The sequence below is a fragment of the Thermobia domestica genome, chromosome 4 (assembly GCF_964235325.1).
Source record: "Thermobia domestica chromosome 4, izTheDome1.hap1.1, whole genome shotgun sequence".
Taxonomy (NCBI): domain Eukaryota; kingdom Metazoa; phylum Arthropoda; class Insecta; order Zygentoma; family Lepismatidae; genus Thermobia; species Thermobia domestica.
Genome location: NC_137457.1, coordinates 14,827,417 through 14,847,851, shown reverse-complemented (window position 1 = coordinate 14,847,851; position 20,435 = coordinate 14,827,417). Strand labels below are relative to the sequence as shown.

The window sequence follows — 20,435 nt, the reverse complement described above, 5'->3', positions numbered from 1 at the left end:
TTCTTCACAGGTCAGTTGTACACCAAATTGTTCTGCTTTGCCCAATCGAATCACTGGTTCAAATGTTCTAGCACTGATACCAATCATCACATGTTTTGTTTATTGGATAATAGCTTGCGAAGATGAACTCTTTATCGTTAGAAGTACACATCTTTCCTCCTGAAAAGCACTTGCTCAAATGATTTCGTGGGATGACACTGTATTTGCTGGTTTATAGTTATTGCTGATGTCGAATGTGCTGATTCATGATTTCATCACAGTTACAGACGTCATGCCGACCAACCAAATTCATACAACTATGTCTAATGTGCTAACGTTTGAATCACAATTGCTGACGAATCCGGCTGTGTACTGATGACTTCGACCCAAGAATCCTTTGTAACATAAAGATACAGATCCAGTATTTAAGAAACGCAGCAGTTCTTCTTGTTTTGATGCCTCCATGGGTAAATATCTTGCTGGTAAAATTATATTCTTATCATTTTCAAGCTTCACTACGATTCTTAATCCAAACTTTGTAGGGATTTTTTGGCTAGCTAAGATTCTATAAGGTACATTCTGTTGTAAATCAGTAATCTTGGTAAATGATTTCATCACATCACGCGTATTTAGAAACTGCAGACAAGTAGCCATGATGACGTTACCACGAATACTAACTCGAACGATGATGCAAAACCGATGTCGTTGCATTATCATGTTCTGACGTGCACCACAATGTTGCCAGAGGTTTTAGTTCTAAACAGTTCCGGTTCTTTACTAATGAGTGCACAAACTTAAAAGATGTCAAACCAAAATTTTCCAAACAATAATTTCAAACAAAAAAGTTTACAAACAAATATTTCGAACAAAAACCTTTGAAACAAAATTTTGAAAAAAATTTTTTGAAACGGAAAAACTTGGAAACGAAAAAATTCAAACAAAAAATTTCAACAAAAAATTTTAAACAAAAAAATTCAAACAAAATTTTGAAACAAAAAATTTCAAACAAAAAATTTGGAAACGAAAAATTTCAAACAAAAATTTTAAACAAAATTTTGATACAAAAATTTTTTTAAATTTCAAACGAAAAATTTTTAAACAAAAAATTTTGAAACAAAATATTTTCAAACAAAATTCTGAAACAAAAAATTCAAACAAAAATTTGAAAGCAAGAATTTTCAAGCAAAGTTTCAAACAAAAAATTCAAACTAAAAATTTTACGTTTCACGGTTAACCGTCAAACTTTATCCGGTTTTTTAACTATTCGATTAACAAATAAACGGTTTTCAAAAAAATTCAAACAAATTTGAAACAAGAGTTTTCAAACAAAAACTTTCAAACAAAAAAAATTTACGTTTCACGGTTAACCGTCAAACTTTATCCGGTTTTTAACTATTCGATTAACAAATAAACGGTTTTGATCATATTTATCAGTGAGTGCAAAATGTTGAACGAAACCAAGATTTTTAAATGTTAAACAAAACTTAAAACTGAATGCAGCAAAGATTTGAACATCAGCAACCAATCAGATTGCACGAAAGATAGTGATCAGCCAATCAGATTGCACGAAAGATAGTGATCCACCAATCAAATTGCATCAACAATAACTTTGCCAGTGTTGTAGCATGTATTTCCTTAAGACTATGAGTCATAAGATTCAATAAGGTTAGCTATGTATCCCTGTACACTACCTCATCAAGGTCAATCACGTGGTACATCGTATTGCTTACGTTTATATTTGGCTGTAATAATCAATACCAATGACGCATTCTCAAATTATCCTATAAAGTTTCAATGTACCAATGTCCTGGGCTCCTAATCCCATCATAGGTCAATAACTGATCACGTGATCATACTCATATTTGACAATGATTTACCCAAAGAAAGAGATACCACCCAATTCTAAGAACAATTACCAATTATTGATATGACAATAAGAAATGTACCCCCTCCCAAAATTTAAGATTGGTACACAAACACACCTGTGTCTTATGAAAAAAGTAATAAATCCTGTACTTATTCAATAATAAAGCCGGTCAATAACCTTTAAATTTTGAATATTTGGCCATAAGAGGGACACCAATGGGTCCTAAAAAACGTTTACCGAATTTTGTTATTTGATAATTCCCAAATTTAAAAGGGAACATAAACATATGAAGGTAATAAACCTCTGTACATATCCATATAACGCGTTAAAACCTTATAAGACGGGGTCAATAACCTCCAAAATTTGATTTTTGGTAGTTCTTTACCCGTGAAAGGGAACGATGTGGACCATCCAAATTTATAGTGGTACATATTGAGGTCCTGTACTATGATACCAAATGCTTATATTAAACAATTTCTAAAACCGAGTGGATGAGCCAAGATACCCCTCCCAAATTTTTAAAGTATGCGTCAATGTACCCATGTCTTATGATAGGAAATGAACCCATATACATGTCCATATAACCATATAACGTAATAGAACATCATCAAAGGGGAAGAATTGGGCCAGAAACCAAACACATGGTACAACATATTGCTTATGTTTATATTTTAGCAATTTTTTACCCATGAAAGGGAACAAGATGGACCATCCAAATTTATCATGATACATGTTGAGGCATGTACTATGATACCGAATCCCCTCCCTCGGGTGCATCAATGTACACATGTCTTATAATAGGAAATGGACCAATACATACATGGCCATATAACCATATAAGGTAATAGGACCTCATCCAAGGGGATAAATTGAGCCAAAACCAAACACATGGTTGTACTAAAATTTGGCAATTTCGTACCCATGAAAGGAAACGAGGTGAATCATCCAAATTTATACTAATCTATATTAGGGTCCTATACTATAATACCAAACATGTAAAAGGGGCAATTTCCAAAATTAAAGGGGTGGGCCAAAGTACCCCTCCAGGGTGCACAAATGTACCTATGTCTTATGATAGGAAATGAATCCCCATACGTGACCATATAACGATATAAGGTAATAGGACTTCATCCAATGGAATAAATTAGGTAAAAAAAACGAAACACGTGGTACAACGTATTGCTTACGTTTATATTTTGGCAATTTTGTACCCCTAAACGGGAACGAGTTTATAGTAATATATATTAGGGTCCTATACTATTATACCAAATGTTTAAATTGGGCAATTTCCAAAATTTAAGGGGTGGGCCAAGGTACCTCTCCCGGGGTGCATTAATATACCCATGTTTTATGAAAGGTAATGAACCCTGTATACGCCCATATAACCATATAGGATAATAACACCTCATCAAAGGCGATAAATTAGGTCAAAAGTCCAAACACGTGGTTGTACTAAAATTTTGGCAATTTGGTACCCCTAAAAGGGAACGAGGTGGACCATCCAAATTTATAGTAATATATATTAGGGTCCTATACTATTATACCAAATGTGTAAAATGGGCAATTTCTAAAATTGAAGGGGTGGGCCAAGGTACCCCTCCCAAATTTTTCAAGGGGTGCACCAATATACCCATGTCTTATGATAGGAAATAGACCCCTATACATAACCATATAACTATATAATGTAGTAGGACCTCATCCAAGGGGATAAATGGGCCAAAAGAACAAACACGTGGTACAACGTATTGCTTACGCTTATATTTTTGACAATTTTATACCCCTAAAAGGGAACGAGGTGGACCATCCAAATTTATCATAATACATATTAGGGTCCTATACTATAATACCCAATGTTTAAATTGGTCAATTTCCAAAATTTAAGGGGTGGGCCAAGGTACCCCTCCCAAATTTTTCAAGGGGTGCATTAATGTACCCATGTCTTATGAAAGGTAATGGACACCTGTATACGCCCATATAACCATATAAGGTAATAGGACCTCATCAACGGGGATAAAATCGACCAAAATCCAAACACGTGGTACTACGTATTGCTTACGTTTATATTTTGGCAATTTTGTACCCCCTAAAAGGGAACGAGGTGGACCATCCAAATTTATCATAATACATATTAGGGTCCTGTACTATAATACCAAATGTTTAAATTGGGCAATTTCCAAAATTTAAGGGGTGGGCCAAGGTACCCCTCCCAAATTTTTAAAGGGGTGCACCAATGTACCCATATCTTATGAAAGATAATAGACTCCTGTATACGCTCATATAACTATATAGGGTAATAACACCTCATCAAAGGGGATAAATTACGTCAAAAACCCCCGAAATTTGAATTTTTGGCAATTTTTTACCCATGAAAGGGAACGACATAGACACCCAATACTGATAGAGGTACATACTATGGTCCTAGGCTACCACACCAAATTTTTAGATTTGGCAATTTCCAAAATTTAAGGGGTGGGCCAAGGTACTCTTCCCAAATTTTTCAAGGGGTGCACCAATGTACCCATGTCTTATGATAGATAATGGACCCCTATACATGACCATATAACTATATAAGGTAATAGGACCTCATCCAAGGAGATAAATTAGGTCGAAAACCAAACACGTGGTATAACGTATTGCTTACGTTTATATTTTGGCAATTTTGTACCCCTAGAAGGAAACAAGGTGGACCGCCCAAATTTAACCTAATACATATTAGGGTCCTATACTATAATACCCAATGTTTAAATTGGGCAATTTCCAAAATTTAAGGGGTGGGCCAAGGTACCCCTCCCAAAAATTTAAAGGGGTGCATTAATATACCCATATGTTATGAAAGGTAATGGACCCCTGTATACGCCCATATAACTATATAGGGTAATAACACCTCATCAAAGGGGATAAATTAGGTCAAAAAACCCCGAAATTTGACTTTTTGGCAATTTTTTACCCATAAAAGGGAACGACATAGACACCCAATACTAATAGAGGTACATACTATGGTCCTAGGCTACCATACCAAATTTTTAGATTTGGCAATTTCCAAAATTTAAGGGGGGTGGTCCTATGTACCCCTGCCAAAATTTAGGGGGTGGGCCATGGTACCCCTGCCAAAATTTAGAGGGGGTGGTCCTAGGTACCCCTAGGTCATGGACCCCGGGCCAGGTCATTGACCTTTCACCCCGGTCATAAAAGAGAGTGAGGATGAGTCATTCGGGCATACGCGGACCACTACTACTGAGTTATAGTAAAATTTCAAATATTGAATTTTATTCGCTGAAGATTAACAAGCAACATACATGACTTTAAATTACAATAAAATCCATCAACAACTCTTGAATTGAAATAAGTCATCATCGATGACATCGCAGCTATCCGAGGCGCTTGAACTGGATGCACCATCGTTGGATTGTGGATTGGTTGTGTTTGTGTAGACTGCTATTGTCCCAATTTTCAGTAGTACTTCTTTCGGTAGGTCATAGTCCTTACAAACACTTTTTTATTTCTCCGTACAGCAGTGTTGCCACAGTCCTAGCTCTAGAGCGGCTGAAAAATAGTACCAAATTGGAACAAAAAGGGCTGAATTCATTATTTTATACTAGTGTAATACATGGCCCTATAACACGAAACTAAAAGAGTGTAAAGTTCTAGAACACTCTCCACCCCCTCTTCCAAGAGTACAAATAAAGAAACTACTCTTTTCAAGAATTACCTTTCAAAGACATCGAAAACGTAGGGCCCGGAAAAACCGTGGAAGTAAATGAAACGTTTCTCACATGTAGGAAATATAACAGAGGCCGCAAATTACAAGGGAAAACGCAGTGGCGGGGGCCAGGCAGAACCCAGGCTATGATAAGTAGTTATATCATGAGTTTACTATAAACTTTCAAAAATACATATGTAATAGTTTAAATTATTTTTGTCACCTAAAAAGTGGGGAGGGGGCTAAGCCCCCGGTCTCAGGCTAGACCAGCCACTGGGAAAACGGTTATCATCTTTGCTATGTATTGTAAGAAAATTAAACGCGCCTTTATTTCAAAGTGAAATAAACCAAAACGGCATTCTGGCCATATATATATATATATATATATAACGAGAAACAAATCAATCATCTCCGAGTTCATGTGTAAACAGTACGTTAATATAAAATAATAAAATATAATTATCCACTTTATTCTCACTTATTTCACGACCGAAGGAGGAGGATAGACTGTAAGGAGAATATAAGGTAAGTAAACTGACATTTGTAGAAAATGTAGAACTGGTCCAGGGTCCTAGAACCTTCCCTGAAAAACATCACAACACATTATTAATAATTTTAAGTCACAGTGGTATGAGTAACATGAGATGTAGGAAAAGTCTTACCGACACTTTTGAAAATGTGACAAGTATATGTTAAATGATGCTGAATTGAGTAGAATTGTACCAACTTTTTTTAAAAAAAGGACTGAAAATGCCAGCGTGGTACCAACGGGCCGATGAATGACAAAAAGGGCTGAATTTGGTACAATTGTACCAAGTGTGGCAACACTGCCGTACATCCACATGAATCATCATGATTACATTGAAAGTTTTCAAGCAAATTAGGTACCCTATTCAGTGGTGCCCACCCCCTCTCATGACCATGACGCACCCCCCCCCCCTCAATTGCCTATCCGTAGGTGTTCTTCCATGAAAAAAAATCTTTTTGATTAATTTTTACACCCTCTCAAACATATTTATATAGATTTTAACCCCCCACAAATATTTCAATGACGCAGTTTGCGTCATAGCCCCCCCCCTTATGGGCACCCCTGCCCTATTTGTTTCCTTTAATAAACAAAAACAATCTCTGTGGCTTAAAGAACCGAATAGTTTGCTAAATTTGTGTAAGAAATTATTGCAATGAAATGCGAAAATTAAAATAATTAAGGAGTAGCAGACGCGGCCATTACGGGAGCGACATTAAAAATCTTTCTAAGTCGATAAGTTAGTTGTAAACCTGTGGGTAAGGAGAGAAGAGAATTAAAAAGAAGTGTTTGTTGCGTAATGAAACACCCTCTGTCTACAGAAATAAACTAATACAACAGCATATAATGACTAATAGGCTAATTTTAAAAAAAATACATGTTATTTTCAAAGAAAAAGTATTTTTAAAAGTACTTTAACAGCTTGTAAAAAAAAAGCCAAAAATGGCAAAAGAGCTTCATAAAATAAGCTATATTTAAGGCTATAAGCCAGCGTCTCCCAACCGATGTGCCGCGGCACACTGGTGTGCCGCGAGAAAATCGAAACAAAATTATTAATTCTATAGCAACCAAACTGCAAGACATAGCAAAAAATTGATATTTTTGTATTTCACATTACTATGAATTTCTACCATGGAAAAAATTACTGTAGTTGTAATATATTATTCTACATCTATTACTGTGTAGCAGACAGTATTTCGGCTCGTACACATTTCCACGGTTAGCTGTTATGTTACGCTTCAATTGAGAGTCATACTAACACCGAGAAATGGAAGCACTTGTACGGTACGCGTCAAGTGAACGTTCGTAGAACACTCATTCGCACGTGAATGACAGAACACTTTCTTCAACAGGTATGTTTTGACTTCGACACATCGCAAGCTGTGTGATTGCAATAATATGCACCGGTTTTTAAAACAGCAAAGCTAAAAGTACAGAACATTTGTTTGTTATTTAGTGATCTTCGTTCTTAGTGAAAGGTTGGATACAGTTTTCGAAAAAGAAAGCGTATTTTTAATAAACTGAGTCCTATATTTCATTGCAATTGTTTTCTATTTTAAAATTAGAATAAAAAAAATAAGCATAATGAATGAATTAGCATAGGGAAAAACCAGTAATCGAGCTTTCATCTCTGTGAGAAGGAGATCAGTAATCACAGAAAAAAATTACCATGGTATTTGCATATACCATGGTATTACCTGCCCCCGCCAAGTGAACTTTGTGGTGGACAAGCACCGTGCTCGTGGGTTTTCTCGGGGTTCTCCCGTTTCCTCCCACCTTCTTCATTCCACCATTTCACTCATCTCTCATAATCACCGTCTCCTTTAGCCTAACCGGCATAACCGTGGGACGTACAACTCAAAGATTTCATTTCATTTCATGGTATTACCATATTTGCAAATAATAATATCTATGAGTGTGCCGTGAGAATTCAAGTTACACCTGTAGTGTGCCGCAAGTTGAAAAAGGTTGGGAAACGCTGACTATAAGCACTTCGTAGATTTGCATGGCTAAATGCCTTTCCAAATAGGCTAGATTTAGCCAAAAATTGGCTAAATTGGCATCACTAGCTAAATGCCTCTCCAAATAGGCTAGATTTAGCCAAAAATTGGCTAAATTGGCATCACTAGCTAAATGCCTCTCCAAATAGGCTAGATTTAGCCAAAAATTGGCTAAATTGGCATCACTAGCTAAATGCCTTCCAAATAGGCTAGATTTAGCCAAAAATTGGCTAAATTGGCATCACTAGCTAAATGCCTCTCCAAATAGGCTAGATTTAGCCAAAAATTGGCTAAATTGGCATCACTAGCTAAATGCCTCTCCAAATAGGCTAGATTTAGCCAAAAATTGGCTAAATTGGCATCACTGCTGAAGAATTATGTTGCATATACCTAGATTACAAGTCACTGCAGCCATCTACCTCCCTTCTTCTACAGCTTCATGTGAGCTCGTTCCTTACAGATATAAATTTATTTTCTTTTTCTTTTAGCTGTATTATGTTTCTCGTAACAAACGTGATGTGTATCAACCGGTCTTTTCGACCGTGTGCGACTCCTTGAGAAAGAATGGCAGGTCGATTGCACCGTGAGCGATTTCTCTCATTATGTAAAAATAATAATTACTCTTTTCAGACAATCTTTTATAACTTTCTTCATTTATATAACTGTGATCTTACTGTGTTCATTCTGATTTTAGTAGTATTTCACATACTGGTGAATAAACATAATGAGCGGGCGACAGGGGCGCCGGAATAAAATTTTCTAAGGGGGCCCATCTCCATGGTTGCTATATTATGTATGGTATTTCTGGTAGTTAACCCTTTACCGCATGCCGTGCCATATATGGCACATACCCTTTTTTCACTTTCGTTTTTTTATGATTTATCAAAGGCATCAAATGACTGTTTTGTCTGCTGTGTGAGATATTGACGTATATGAATAAGAGATTTTGATGTCATCTGGCATGTTCTTTGTGAGTTGTAAGTGTGTCATATATGGCACTTACATATTTCTCGTCGGAATTAAGTGAAAAATCTAAAATTCAAGTTTTAATTTATTTTTCAAGTTCCCATATAAGGATTTCCAATACTGATTATTTTTTTTCTCTTAAAAAAATCATGCAGAAAGGGGTTAATATACGTGGTTTGCTATATTAAGTATATATTTTCGTGAACTAGGGGGTCGGGCCCCCACCCTGTCGCCACCTTCGGGCGCCCATGATGGGCGATAAAGAAGCAGACAAAATTAGAAACCAGCTTGATACTATTGCCACACAAATTTCATGTAATGAATACACTCCTTGAAGTGGAAAAAGTAATGGGTTCTCTGTAAGTTGTAGAAAAGTGGGGCCTATTCAAAGGCAATTGTTTTTCGATGAAGATGATCTGACTGAAATAGAACTCAATTCTCCGTTTAAGTCTAATAATGAAGGAAATATGAAGGGAATAGTTGGTGACGACACAAATATAGCAATAGAATACCGACATTTATCTATTACAGTACAGTAAAAGCTCTTTGTTCCATAAATATGCCGCGAATACAGAAACCGTGAATACGGGATGGTAATTTATATGGGATTATAGGGGATACGTTTCTAGGTGACAAAATAATAAAAAAAAAAAACAAATATATAAAAAAAATCAATTTACTGTAATTGAAGTTTTTGACCATATTCATTAATTATTATCTTCAGGCTTAGGCAATGGTTTGGATAATTTTGTAATTTTTTCTTCCTTGGCAGTTTTTAAAAGCTCCTTCAATTCAGACTGATATTCAGCAGTGGCATTAGCAATTTGCCTCTTAAAAATAAGACTTCGTTCCATAGACGGATCAATTTTCATAAAGAAATCACAAAGCTCATTTGCCATTCTTAAACCTTCACTAAGATTTTTCAAATTAAATGTCACGTTTCCAGTGCTTGTTGAAGCCTCTTCTTCAATGGGCTGTGAATATAACATTTCCTCCAAGTCAGTTTCAGTCAAATCTTCATCTTGCGATTCAAGCAATTCCTGAATATCACTTGATTCTATCTGTTCGAATCCATCTCGTCCTATTCCACTCGCAATTTCAGCTATGTTTGCAGCCAAAGTTTGAATTTGCACACATTCTTCGTCATTTTCCGCAGTCAGAGCAGGCCACAGTTTTTTCCAGCATGACTTCAATGTGTGTGGCTTCAGTTCTTCCAATGATACTTTTATGTTTATGATGCATTTTGCTATGTCAAATTTCTTCCTGCATTCCATAACATTCATATCTGGATTCCATTCCATATTATCCAATACAATTTTGAAGGTTCGTCTAATGTAGTAGAGCTTAAAGGCCTGGATTATTCCTTGGTCCATAGGTTGAAGCAAAGCCGTCGTGTTGGGAGGTAAAAATGTCACTTTTATTTTTGGATGCATAGTTTCAAGTTCGCGAGGATGACCTGGTGCATTGTCCAAAACTAGAACTGCTTTAAAGTCTAAATTCTGTTTTCTTTTTTCTTTTCTTTTTTTTAAATAAGTTTCAGCTTCAGAAACAAAACAATTCCGGAACCAGTCACAAAAATAGCGCTTGTAACCCACGCTTTCTTATTAGTACCCAAAAAACTGACAGGTCGTCCTTGTTTTGATTTTTTAAAGCCCGAGGATTTAACGATCTGTAAAGCATCAGTGGTTTAATGACACAATCTTCAGATGCATTAGAACATAGCAGCAGTGTAACTCTATTCTTTGCTGCCTTAAATCCAGGAGCAGACTTTTTGCTTTTAGAAATGAATGTTTTGTTTGGCATTCTCTTCCAAAACAGTGCAGTTTCGTCTGCATTGAATACTTGCTCAGGTTTGTATCCTCCAGCAGCTACTAAGTTTGCAAATTTTTCTGGATATCGTTCTGCTGCAGCAGTGTCTGCAGATGCAGCTTCTCCAACGATTTTAATGTTATGCAATGATTGTCTCACCTTAAATTTATTGAACCAACCTTCCGATGCTTGAAATCCTCCATCTGTACACTCACCACTACAACTACCATCAGGTTCTTTAAAATGAGCATAAAGGCGCTTTGCCTTCTCCCGGACCATTGGACCACTCAGGGGCACCCTTTTTTGGTTGCGGTCTTCGATCCATAATGACAACGCCACTTCCATTTTTTTCTATTGCTGGATCACGAACAATTTTCGCTGACAGTGAAGTTGAAGCTACAGGCGATCTTATTTTATCTTCGGATTTTTTTTATCGATCGTACAGTTGATTCGTTGACATTGAATGAGCGTGATATGGATGCAAACGACTCTCCAAAGTGTAAACGATCAAGCATTTCTATTTTCACTTTAAGCGGTAACACAGATTTTTTTTCGTGTTGAAACTCGTTTCTCATTTTTTTTTTTTTTTTTTTTTTAGTTGACATTACTGTATAAATTAGGAAGACAGCGGTAGAGACGTGTTACTCGATCACAATTTTTGTAACGAATGGAAAGACGAAACAATATAACACGCAAAGCGACTCTTACCAAAGGACGGAACGTCTAATAATGTGGCGGCATTTAAAAATATACTTTATTCATTGAGTAATAAGGTTGCTTTCATTCTGTTTGTTTACATTCTCAAAAACACCGATCGCGGCGAAGGCGGCTTATGTCAAAGTCCGAACCAATACAGCGGCGATATCATTTAACAACATACTTTAGGTAAAGTTGTAATAAAGTCTATTTTACATTTTATTAGTCCATTTGACGGCGTTTACAAAGGATATTGGGTTGGATACCTATTGGAATCCTTTTTATTATTATGTATGTACGTACTGATTAGGTCCGCGAATAAAGAAATCTTTAGCCGCGAATATAGGAATTGGGTCGCATTTTTTTAATCCGCGAATAGTGAAAACGCGAACGAAGGAAGCGCGAATAAGGAGCTTTTACTGTATACAGAGAAAAATATGACGAGACACTATGGAATGTACGCAGTTCTACCTTAACCAATGATGCCAAACTGAAAAGTTATAAAATCCCATATCTAGACTCAAAAAGTCCCATTTCACTTTAAAATTTTCCACATTATACTAACTGCAAGGCTATGTCATATGTGCAACAGTGCACGAGTATGGGGCGACAAGTTTCGAGAGGAGATAAAATTTGTCATAACTATACTATTTAAAAGAAATATTTTTTGTTGGGAATAGACTTCATGATGATGGTAGTTAAATTTACTGAGCTGATCTTCTATTTGAATACTACATTTATAAATCATGTTTAGGTCGCATTAGTTTAAGGTCACATGGACAGTGCTAAAACAAATGTTAAATCCCAGCATGAATTGCTCTATTGTTGGCAAATACAAGCACTTCATTCTCGAACAGTAGCGAACACCTGTTCCACTTAGTTAATTATCGGTATCACAGTTTTGATATAGAAGCTAGTCTTGTCTTTGTCATAAACAAGTTCCTTATCCTTGAAGGTGGAAACGATTTTTTTTTTCTTTAATTTTTGACAGACATAGAAATAAAATCAAGAAATAAAGCTAAAAGAGGTAATTGCACTAAAATTGCAAACTGATATATTGAGATTGAAACTCGATATTGAAAAGGATTACCAGTTTCCTTCTGCAGGTGTTTGCTTTATCTTTCACCAACATAATAGATTATTATTTAAAGAAAAAAAAACACAATGAGATTTGTAGTGTATAGGCCTTTCTGAGTGCGAGTAAACTTTCTCTTCCCTTCGTTGTTCATGATGGAGTAGCATACGGTACTTAAAATAATCGTTTTAAGATTTGTTCTTTCTGGAAAAGGGGGGCGGCAAATGATACCATTGCATGGGGCGGCCATAGCCATTGCTTAAGGTCGCTCTGGCTGCATTTGGGCTAAACACACGACATGCATACATACTGTATATGGTTGCCTGCTTTGTTTCAAAAACAAAGTTTTCATTGTTCTTAAAGGTAACTTTACCATTCACATCAATAATTCAAAACAACTCCTTCGTTTCTTCTAGGCTACTTCGTGACGGGCATTGCCGGATTACTCCATATATTCAAGGGAAGAAGGTGAACCACAGGGATACGTACTTAGTCCTAAATACCCAGTGAAGTACTCACATATTAGTGTTAGACCAATCACCCATACATGAATGTAGGATCATAAGCACCCATATTACTGGCTACTGCTTGCAGGACTGGCACACACCATCCTTCCAATGAAACAAATGGACTTACCGTACATATCAAGGATATTATAAAATAGAGGATCTGCCCATACGTATCTTCATCATATGAACTCAATGAAGCCAAAAAACAACGGAGCATCTCTGAGCCGGCACGTCTGATTGGCTACTGTCGTATCCGCCATGATTGTTGGCTCGGAAAATTGCGATCTTAGTGGCTCTGAGTGGGCAGAGTAGGTGTGGCGAAGCTGTGACGTATGGCTTCACGCTTTTGTGGTATGGGCAGATCCTCTATTTTATAACATCCTTGGTACATACAAGGTCTTTAAAGACAACGAAATACCCATGCATACCACGATAAACATCAATCATAAACGGAAACATCCATATAAGCCTTCAAAACTTGAATTTTTGACAATTTTTTATACATTCAATGGAACGAGGAAGAACCCTCAAATTCTAAAGTGGTGAGCCAATGCAATCCTCCCAAATATTCTAAGTGTGTTGACGAATGATGTCATACCACGTGACTGGATCAATGACTAAGTCTTGTGACTACCAATACTCAATCCGAGACAAGTCGCCCCAACCCCTCCTAGGCCACAATTTTCGGAAAGGAAGCTTGAACGCCTCTACAACAATATAAGTTATTGTATATGTTTCGTGGAATCCGATAAGTTCTTTTTCAACTGAACGCGTACTACTCCGACACTTACGTAGCCAGACATTGGACTTAGTTTATCATAAATTAGATGCTACTGATATGAACTGATAATATCCAAGCGACTGACTGATAAAAACAAAAAGAATTGCGTGACATTCTAGAGTCAATCGACAGCGAGTGAAGGCGAACACTTGCTTCTAGCAGGTTAATTCTTCCTTTAAAGGTGAGTTTTTTTCTTTAACAACGAGTGTGCATGTTTTTTTCATCTTTTATTGTGTTAATTGATTACTTCATGGGCTGACCAGTTTCGTTGAGTTCGAGTGCAATTCCGTTAACATCTCTCAGAAGGAAGGTGTTGACCATAGGTATTGTCAGAGTATGAACAGTGAATTGAAACAACTAATTCACGAACATCATTCTGTACATTTACAAGGTTAATGTATATACAAGGTTAATTCACAAGGTTGTCTCAAACATTGTTTTTCATTTTAAAAAAATAAAATAAACTGCTTCCTTATATCCTACTTATATCGATGTCAGTATTGTACACTCATGTCCAAAATTATTATTGCATGTCTATAAATATGTTGTTGTAGGAATGTAATTTGATAACGAATTCGCCCGGTATTTTTTATAATGTTAGTATGTGTATAATCGGCAAAGACATGTACAGTGGCAAATTTCATGTCAAAAGAGCAGTAAATAAGAATATTAAAACGAAAACAAAACATCCATGTCCATTTAGCAACATTTTGTTTTACTCATTATAATTTTCGTATTTATAATTCTTTTCCTATGAAATTTATCACAAATATACATTTCCCAATTATACCCATAGTATCAGTATTAAAAGTATCCTGCAAAAATCATTATCAAATTATATTCATAGAAGAAGACAGTTAATAGATATGCGACAATCATTTTGGACATGAGTGTACATGTAGCTTAACTGGTTATTAGAGCAGGAACAAATAATACTTAACATTTTAAGATTTTCTTTTTCAAATTCTGAGGGGCACGGTGCCTCAGTGGTGAGTGGTGGAGCGTTTAGTTCTGGTGTGTGGGGTCCCTGGTTCCATCCCCGACCAAGTAAGTTTGTGGAGGACATCATCGTGTTCGTGTGGTTTTCTCGGTGTACTCCTGTTTCCTGTAACATTTTCATTCCACTAAGTTGTCCATTATCATTTAGTTGCCTTAGTCATCGTCTCCCTTAGCCTAAACGGCATAATCTTGGGACGTTAAATTGAAAGATTTAATTTTTTAAAATTTTAATTTTAGTCTCTGTCATTTTCATTTTTATAGACCGTTTGATTTATGTTTAAGCCCCTTGCTAGCAGTGACGAAGCTAGTCTAGATGTCTTCTGGGGCAAGAACTGGCCTTAGAGCCCTCCCCCTGACCAACTAAATGGGGGATTTAGGATTTAGATTTTAGATTTGTGGGCTCTCGGCATCTAAGGCCATTTCGCTCGTCACGTTTTGAGGGATGACGTCCCTCGGCGAGCACACAACCCAGGGAAAGGGAGGGAAGAAAGGTTAGGGAATGAAGGAAGCGGCCTAGGACCAACTAAATGAAAACGCACCCTGACTGGCATCTCACAGTAATTCTGCTCTTCCAGTTCTTCTTCATGTAGTAAAGCTTGAGTTCAAAATTGCAGTACATAATTTAATGAAATGAAATCTTTAGGTTTAACGTCCCACGATTATGCCGGTTAGGCTAAAGGAGACGGTGATAATGAGAAATGAGTGAAATGGTGGAATGAAGAAAGTGGGAGGAAACGGGAGAACCCCGAGAAAACCCACGAGCACGGTGTTTGTCCACCACAAAGTCCACACGGCGCGAGCTCGGGTCGAAGCAGGGACCCCAAGCACCGGAGGTGAACGCTCTACCACTGAGCCACCGCGCCCCAGTACATAATTTAATTTTTAGTACAAGATAAAATACCAAACTAATTAGTATTTGGTGGTCAAATAATCTGAAAGTAGCATGGTTGACATATTCTTATAGTCTTATCATAATAACTACAAATCACAATGTTCTTAAAATTATATCGGGATGTGCATATGTGTACAGTGAATCAACAGACTGTTGCTTTGGAATAGAATATTTAATTATGGCAAACAGTCAATCTGTTGTCTCCAGTAGTATTATAGGCCTATGTTTAGCAGAAGGGGTCCAGCTCTTTTCTCTAAAAAATGTTACAATTTTGGTAATTTCTGTTCACATTAGGTTAGTTTAGGTAAGCTCAAGTTAGGTTCGGTTAGTATATGTTAGGTTAGTTTATGCTATATTAGTGTTTGGGTCCCGCATAATTTTCCAAAAAATGATAGAATTTCGCTTATTTCTACTAATATTAGGTTAGTTTAGGTTAGTTCAAGTTAGCTTAGGTTACTTTAGGTTAGGTTAGGTTAGATTTGGTTACGTTCTGTTACGTCTAAGTACTTGCATCATTCATTTCTTCTGTAAATTTTGTGTTTTTTACGTGCTTCTGGACCCCTTGTACTAAACATACTCCATATTATACTTGGACATTTTATATATATCTTAAATAGAGGTAAATTAAATGAAAACACAGAAAGCTGGAACTAAAATTTAACTTTGCGGACTCTTTTGGCTGCAAAGGTTTTTAAAATGTCTTCAAAAGATAGTTTTGAAGCAAACTAATGTCCTATGGATATATGATCCTAAGGTTGGTGAGTCACTGTTGTCCTGTTAAGTTTCTAAGGTATTTCTTTTATTATCTTTAGTTTGCTAAAACTCTTCTTGCCTTATAATGAAAATAGATATTTGCCCAGTTTGGCGCCCGGGGCAAAAGCCCCGTTTATCCCCCTCTAATTACATCACTGCCTGTGAGCAGCAGAAGACGCTATATAGAGTAACATTTGACGTACATTCGATGCATCGTGTATCCCACCCAGGACTTTGTACAGTCCGCAGCAAAAAACCTACAACATGAGCATGTAAGTTTACGGTGAAACTACGCCTAACAGCCCAGGGAATCAACATAACGTCTAAGTGGCATGAACCACGAAAGGAGAAACCTCGGCGTCCTCCCCTGCACACTTATTTTGGAGCAAAAGCCTTCGTCATACACAATAAACTTACATGCTCATGTTGCAGGTTTTTTTTTTTTTTTTTTTGGTGCGGACTGTACAGCAGTGGCGCAAGCATTAACCACTGGACCAAGCAATACGACACTTTACTTTCTTGTACTTTTTTGTTCTCGAAGTATCAGTTGGTTACAATTCTTAAAATTTATTCATTATAGATTAGGGTGACCATATTTACAACATAAAATAATAAACAAGTGAATTTCGTTTCACAGTGTGAAACGATGGTACATTTCCAAACTATGCAAACTGAAAAACTCGATCTTGAAGTAGCCTCATAACTACTTGTTACAAGAGAGGGATAAAATCAAAGAAAGAACCTGTTTCTCTGACGGTGAATACGTATCAAACGACCAATACTGACTGCCTGTTACTGTTCTGGCTCTATAGAGGTTAACATAAAAGCTGGAAGTGGTAATTGATGGCTATAAGTTCTAGTTGAAGGTGAAATACATTCTTTGGTACAGAATCCCTATGTAAAACTACTTGTCGATAACTATTTCCATTTTATTACTTGCGCAATTAGTGTTGTCACTTCCGGTTTCTAAAGGCATATAAAAGTCGAGACGAAACTCACTCTGGGGATACTGAATCTGTGTCAGAAACCGTTTTTCGATATCACTTGCCGTTTTTTCTTTACAGAAATCAGTATTGAAACCATAAATACTAGTAAATTTCAACCACTTCCGGTTTCGGTAGAGCGTTGCAGGTAGTGATGACGTGTTTCCTGGAAGCGCTGAACCGGTTGCAAAGAACCGCTTATCACTATATGTTAATGTTTTTGTTATAGTGTATGGTGATCAAGGTTAAAACCGGAAGGACTGGTTTCTACAACTTTCGGTTTCAGTAGAGGCTTAACGGAGGAGATGGGACCTGTTCTTGGGACACTGAATCGATTTCTCTTACTGTTTTTACTTTGTGAAAATGAATATTGAAACTGGAAATACTAGTAAATTTCAACCACTTCCTGTTCGCATAAAATGTTGCGACTGATGATGGTACAGTATGTTCTCTTAAGATGCTGAATGGATTCAAAGAGACACTTTTCGATGTTCATTACCGTTTTTGTTCTATAGCGATGAAGGATGAAACGGGAAATCATACATTTCTCTATCTTCCAGTTAAAATACAGAGTTAACAGGGGAGGTGGGACCTATTCTTGGGATGCAGAATCGATTACAAAAGCCGGTTCTCGAAATCATTTACTATTTTGCCCGTTGAAAATCAGAATTGAAATGGGCACATTGTTTTAGATGATGAAGATATGTTCTCTAGACACGCTGAACCATTTGCAAACAACAGCTTTTCGCAATCTGTTGCCATTTTTGTTCTATGACAATAAACTTGGAATTCGGAAATGGTTCATTTCTGCCACTTCCGGCTTCAATAAAGCTTTAGCCTAGGATACGGAACCTGTACTTGGCATGCCGAATCGATTACATAAAACAGCTTCTCGACATCTTTTTTTACCGTTTTACTGTATTAAAATAAATAGTTTATTGAAACCGGAAATACTAATAAATTTTAACCACTTCCGGACTTAGTAGAGTGTAGCGGATGGTGATGATATGTTCCCTGGAAGCACTGAATCGATTGCAAGGAAACGTTTGTCATTATCTTTTACTGTTTTTGTTATACAGCGAAAAGCGTTGAAACCCGAAATAGGCTAATTTCAATTACTTCCGATTTGAATGACAAGTTAACGGAGGAGATGCAACCAATTTTTTTTGATGCTCAATCGATTGAAGAAAACCCATTTGTCGATATCTTTTACCGTTTTTGCTCTGACACCTGTCGACAGACGGACGAAGAAAGCCGTTCTATTAGAATTCCAATATTTGTGCATAACATAGTTTGGAAGCCTAAAAAGCCGGGACACTTGGCAATTAGACAATATACCTAGGTATTGCCATTGTTACAATGGTATTTATTCCAGTGAGGAAGAAATCTGTAGCTTTTAAAATTAAGAATACTTCTTTTTTAATTAACCTTATTTAATAGTGAATCAAATACCAGCTCATCTATGGTTCCTTGAGTATTAAATATTATTAAGAGCTGCTGCTAGCCACTTAAGTGTATCTCCATCTGACAGGCGCTCTCCTTTGTCGAGTGGATCTTCTAAGATTCTCCTGAATTTCTGAAGTACGTTGTTGGCAATTCGTAATAAGTGTATTCAGTGGCGGATCCAGGGGGGCGATCGGGGCAATCGCCCCCCCCCAGAAGAGGAAACTTTTTTTATATTTTAGTATATATTATATAAATAAAACCCATCCCAGTTTGGAGCTCTTAAAAGTAGCTCTAAGTAGCAGTATTACAACCAACTGCCCCCCCCCCAGAAGTCCGTCCTGGATCCGTCCCTGGGTGTATGCCTGTAATACCTCCACCGAATAGGAAACAAATGATCACCTCGGCTTGTGGTTTCCTTTTCACGTACCATAGGAATATAAGAAAAAAATCAATAATGATGGAAGAATTTTTGCAATGATGATAGCCTACGGGAGAAAACGAGAATACCCCGATAAAACCACACAGACACAATATTCTCTTCCACAAACTTATTTGCCCGGGGATCGAATCAGAAAACCCACGTATCAGAGGTAAGCACTTTACCACTGAGCCACAATGATCCTTCATTTTATTTAACGTAATTTATTTACAATAGGAAAATATTGTATTTAATATTTAGCTTGAATCTTATTGATATTTTATTTGTTGCGAAAAAATGAAATCTTGAATTTAACGTTCGGTTATGCTATTTTTAGTGTAAAGGAGACGGATAATTAATGAAAATAAATGGTTATGAAATGTGGAAGGAAATGGGAGAACCTCCAGAAAACCCATGGACACGATCTTGGGCACAAGCACACTACACACAGAGCCCGAAGTACAAGGTATGGCATAAAAATTATATGTCAAACCTGTCCGTAATAGAGCACACACACATGTCGTAATGATACTAAATACACTGCCAACAACGTGAATAATATTGTCGCTAAACACACTGCAAGAAGACGTTAGAAATATTAATTTTACTGGAAATAATGCTAGTTTAGTCACTAGACAACATTTAAAAAGTGCTAAATTTTCTATTCTAACAATGATAAATGAACTAATTGTTTTTGATAAAAATATCCTTAAAAATTTCTAGATCAAGAGACAAAGTGCTACATTGGTAACACTGATAACAAGAGACAAACAACAACCACCTCACGTTTCCGCGCATTTGTATAAATTTTTGACGTACAATTATATCATCTCAAACATTGCCCCAATGATCAAAACATAACATACTAATCCGTCAAAACTAATGAAAACAAGGCAGTAGATCATTTTGACATGTTATAGTTGCTCACGTTTTTTTATGTTCATGGCGGACATATCCGTAATGTCGAAAAATCGACATCTTTCCTTATGTGCACCATTAGAAGGCAATTCGTTTGTACACATTAAAGTATGTCCAA

General features: G+C 36.7%; 1 protein-coding gene across 4 annotated transcripts in view; it reads left to right on the top strand.

Moving 5' to 3' along the window:
• LOC145683738 (trophoblast glycoprotein-like) overlaps positions 1–20,435 on the top strand; it is an 88,735-nt gene that overhangs the window by 28,660 nt on the left and 39,640 nt on the right. Inside the window, exon 2 of one of the 4 annotated variants that reach the window (XM_081755263.1) lies at positions 13,035–13,099. The exons of 1 other annotated variant lie outside the window; for it this stretch is intronic. The gene's annotated coding sequence lies outside the window, so the exon portion shown is untranslated. Of the gene's footprint in view, positions 1–13,034; positions 13,100–13,805; positions 14,090–20,435 lie in introns of those variants that run through there. 2 more of the 4 variants (XM_081755261.1, XM_081755266.1) reach the window with 2 other exon arrangements.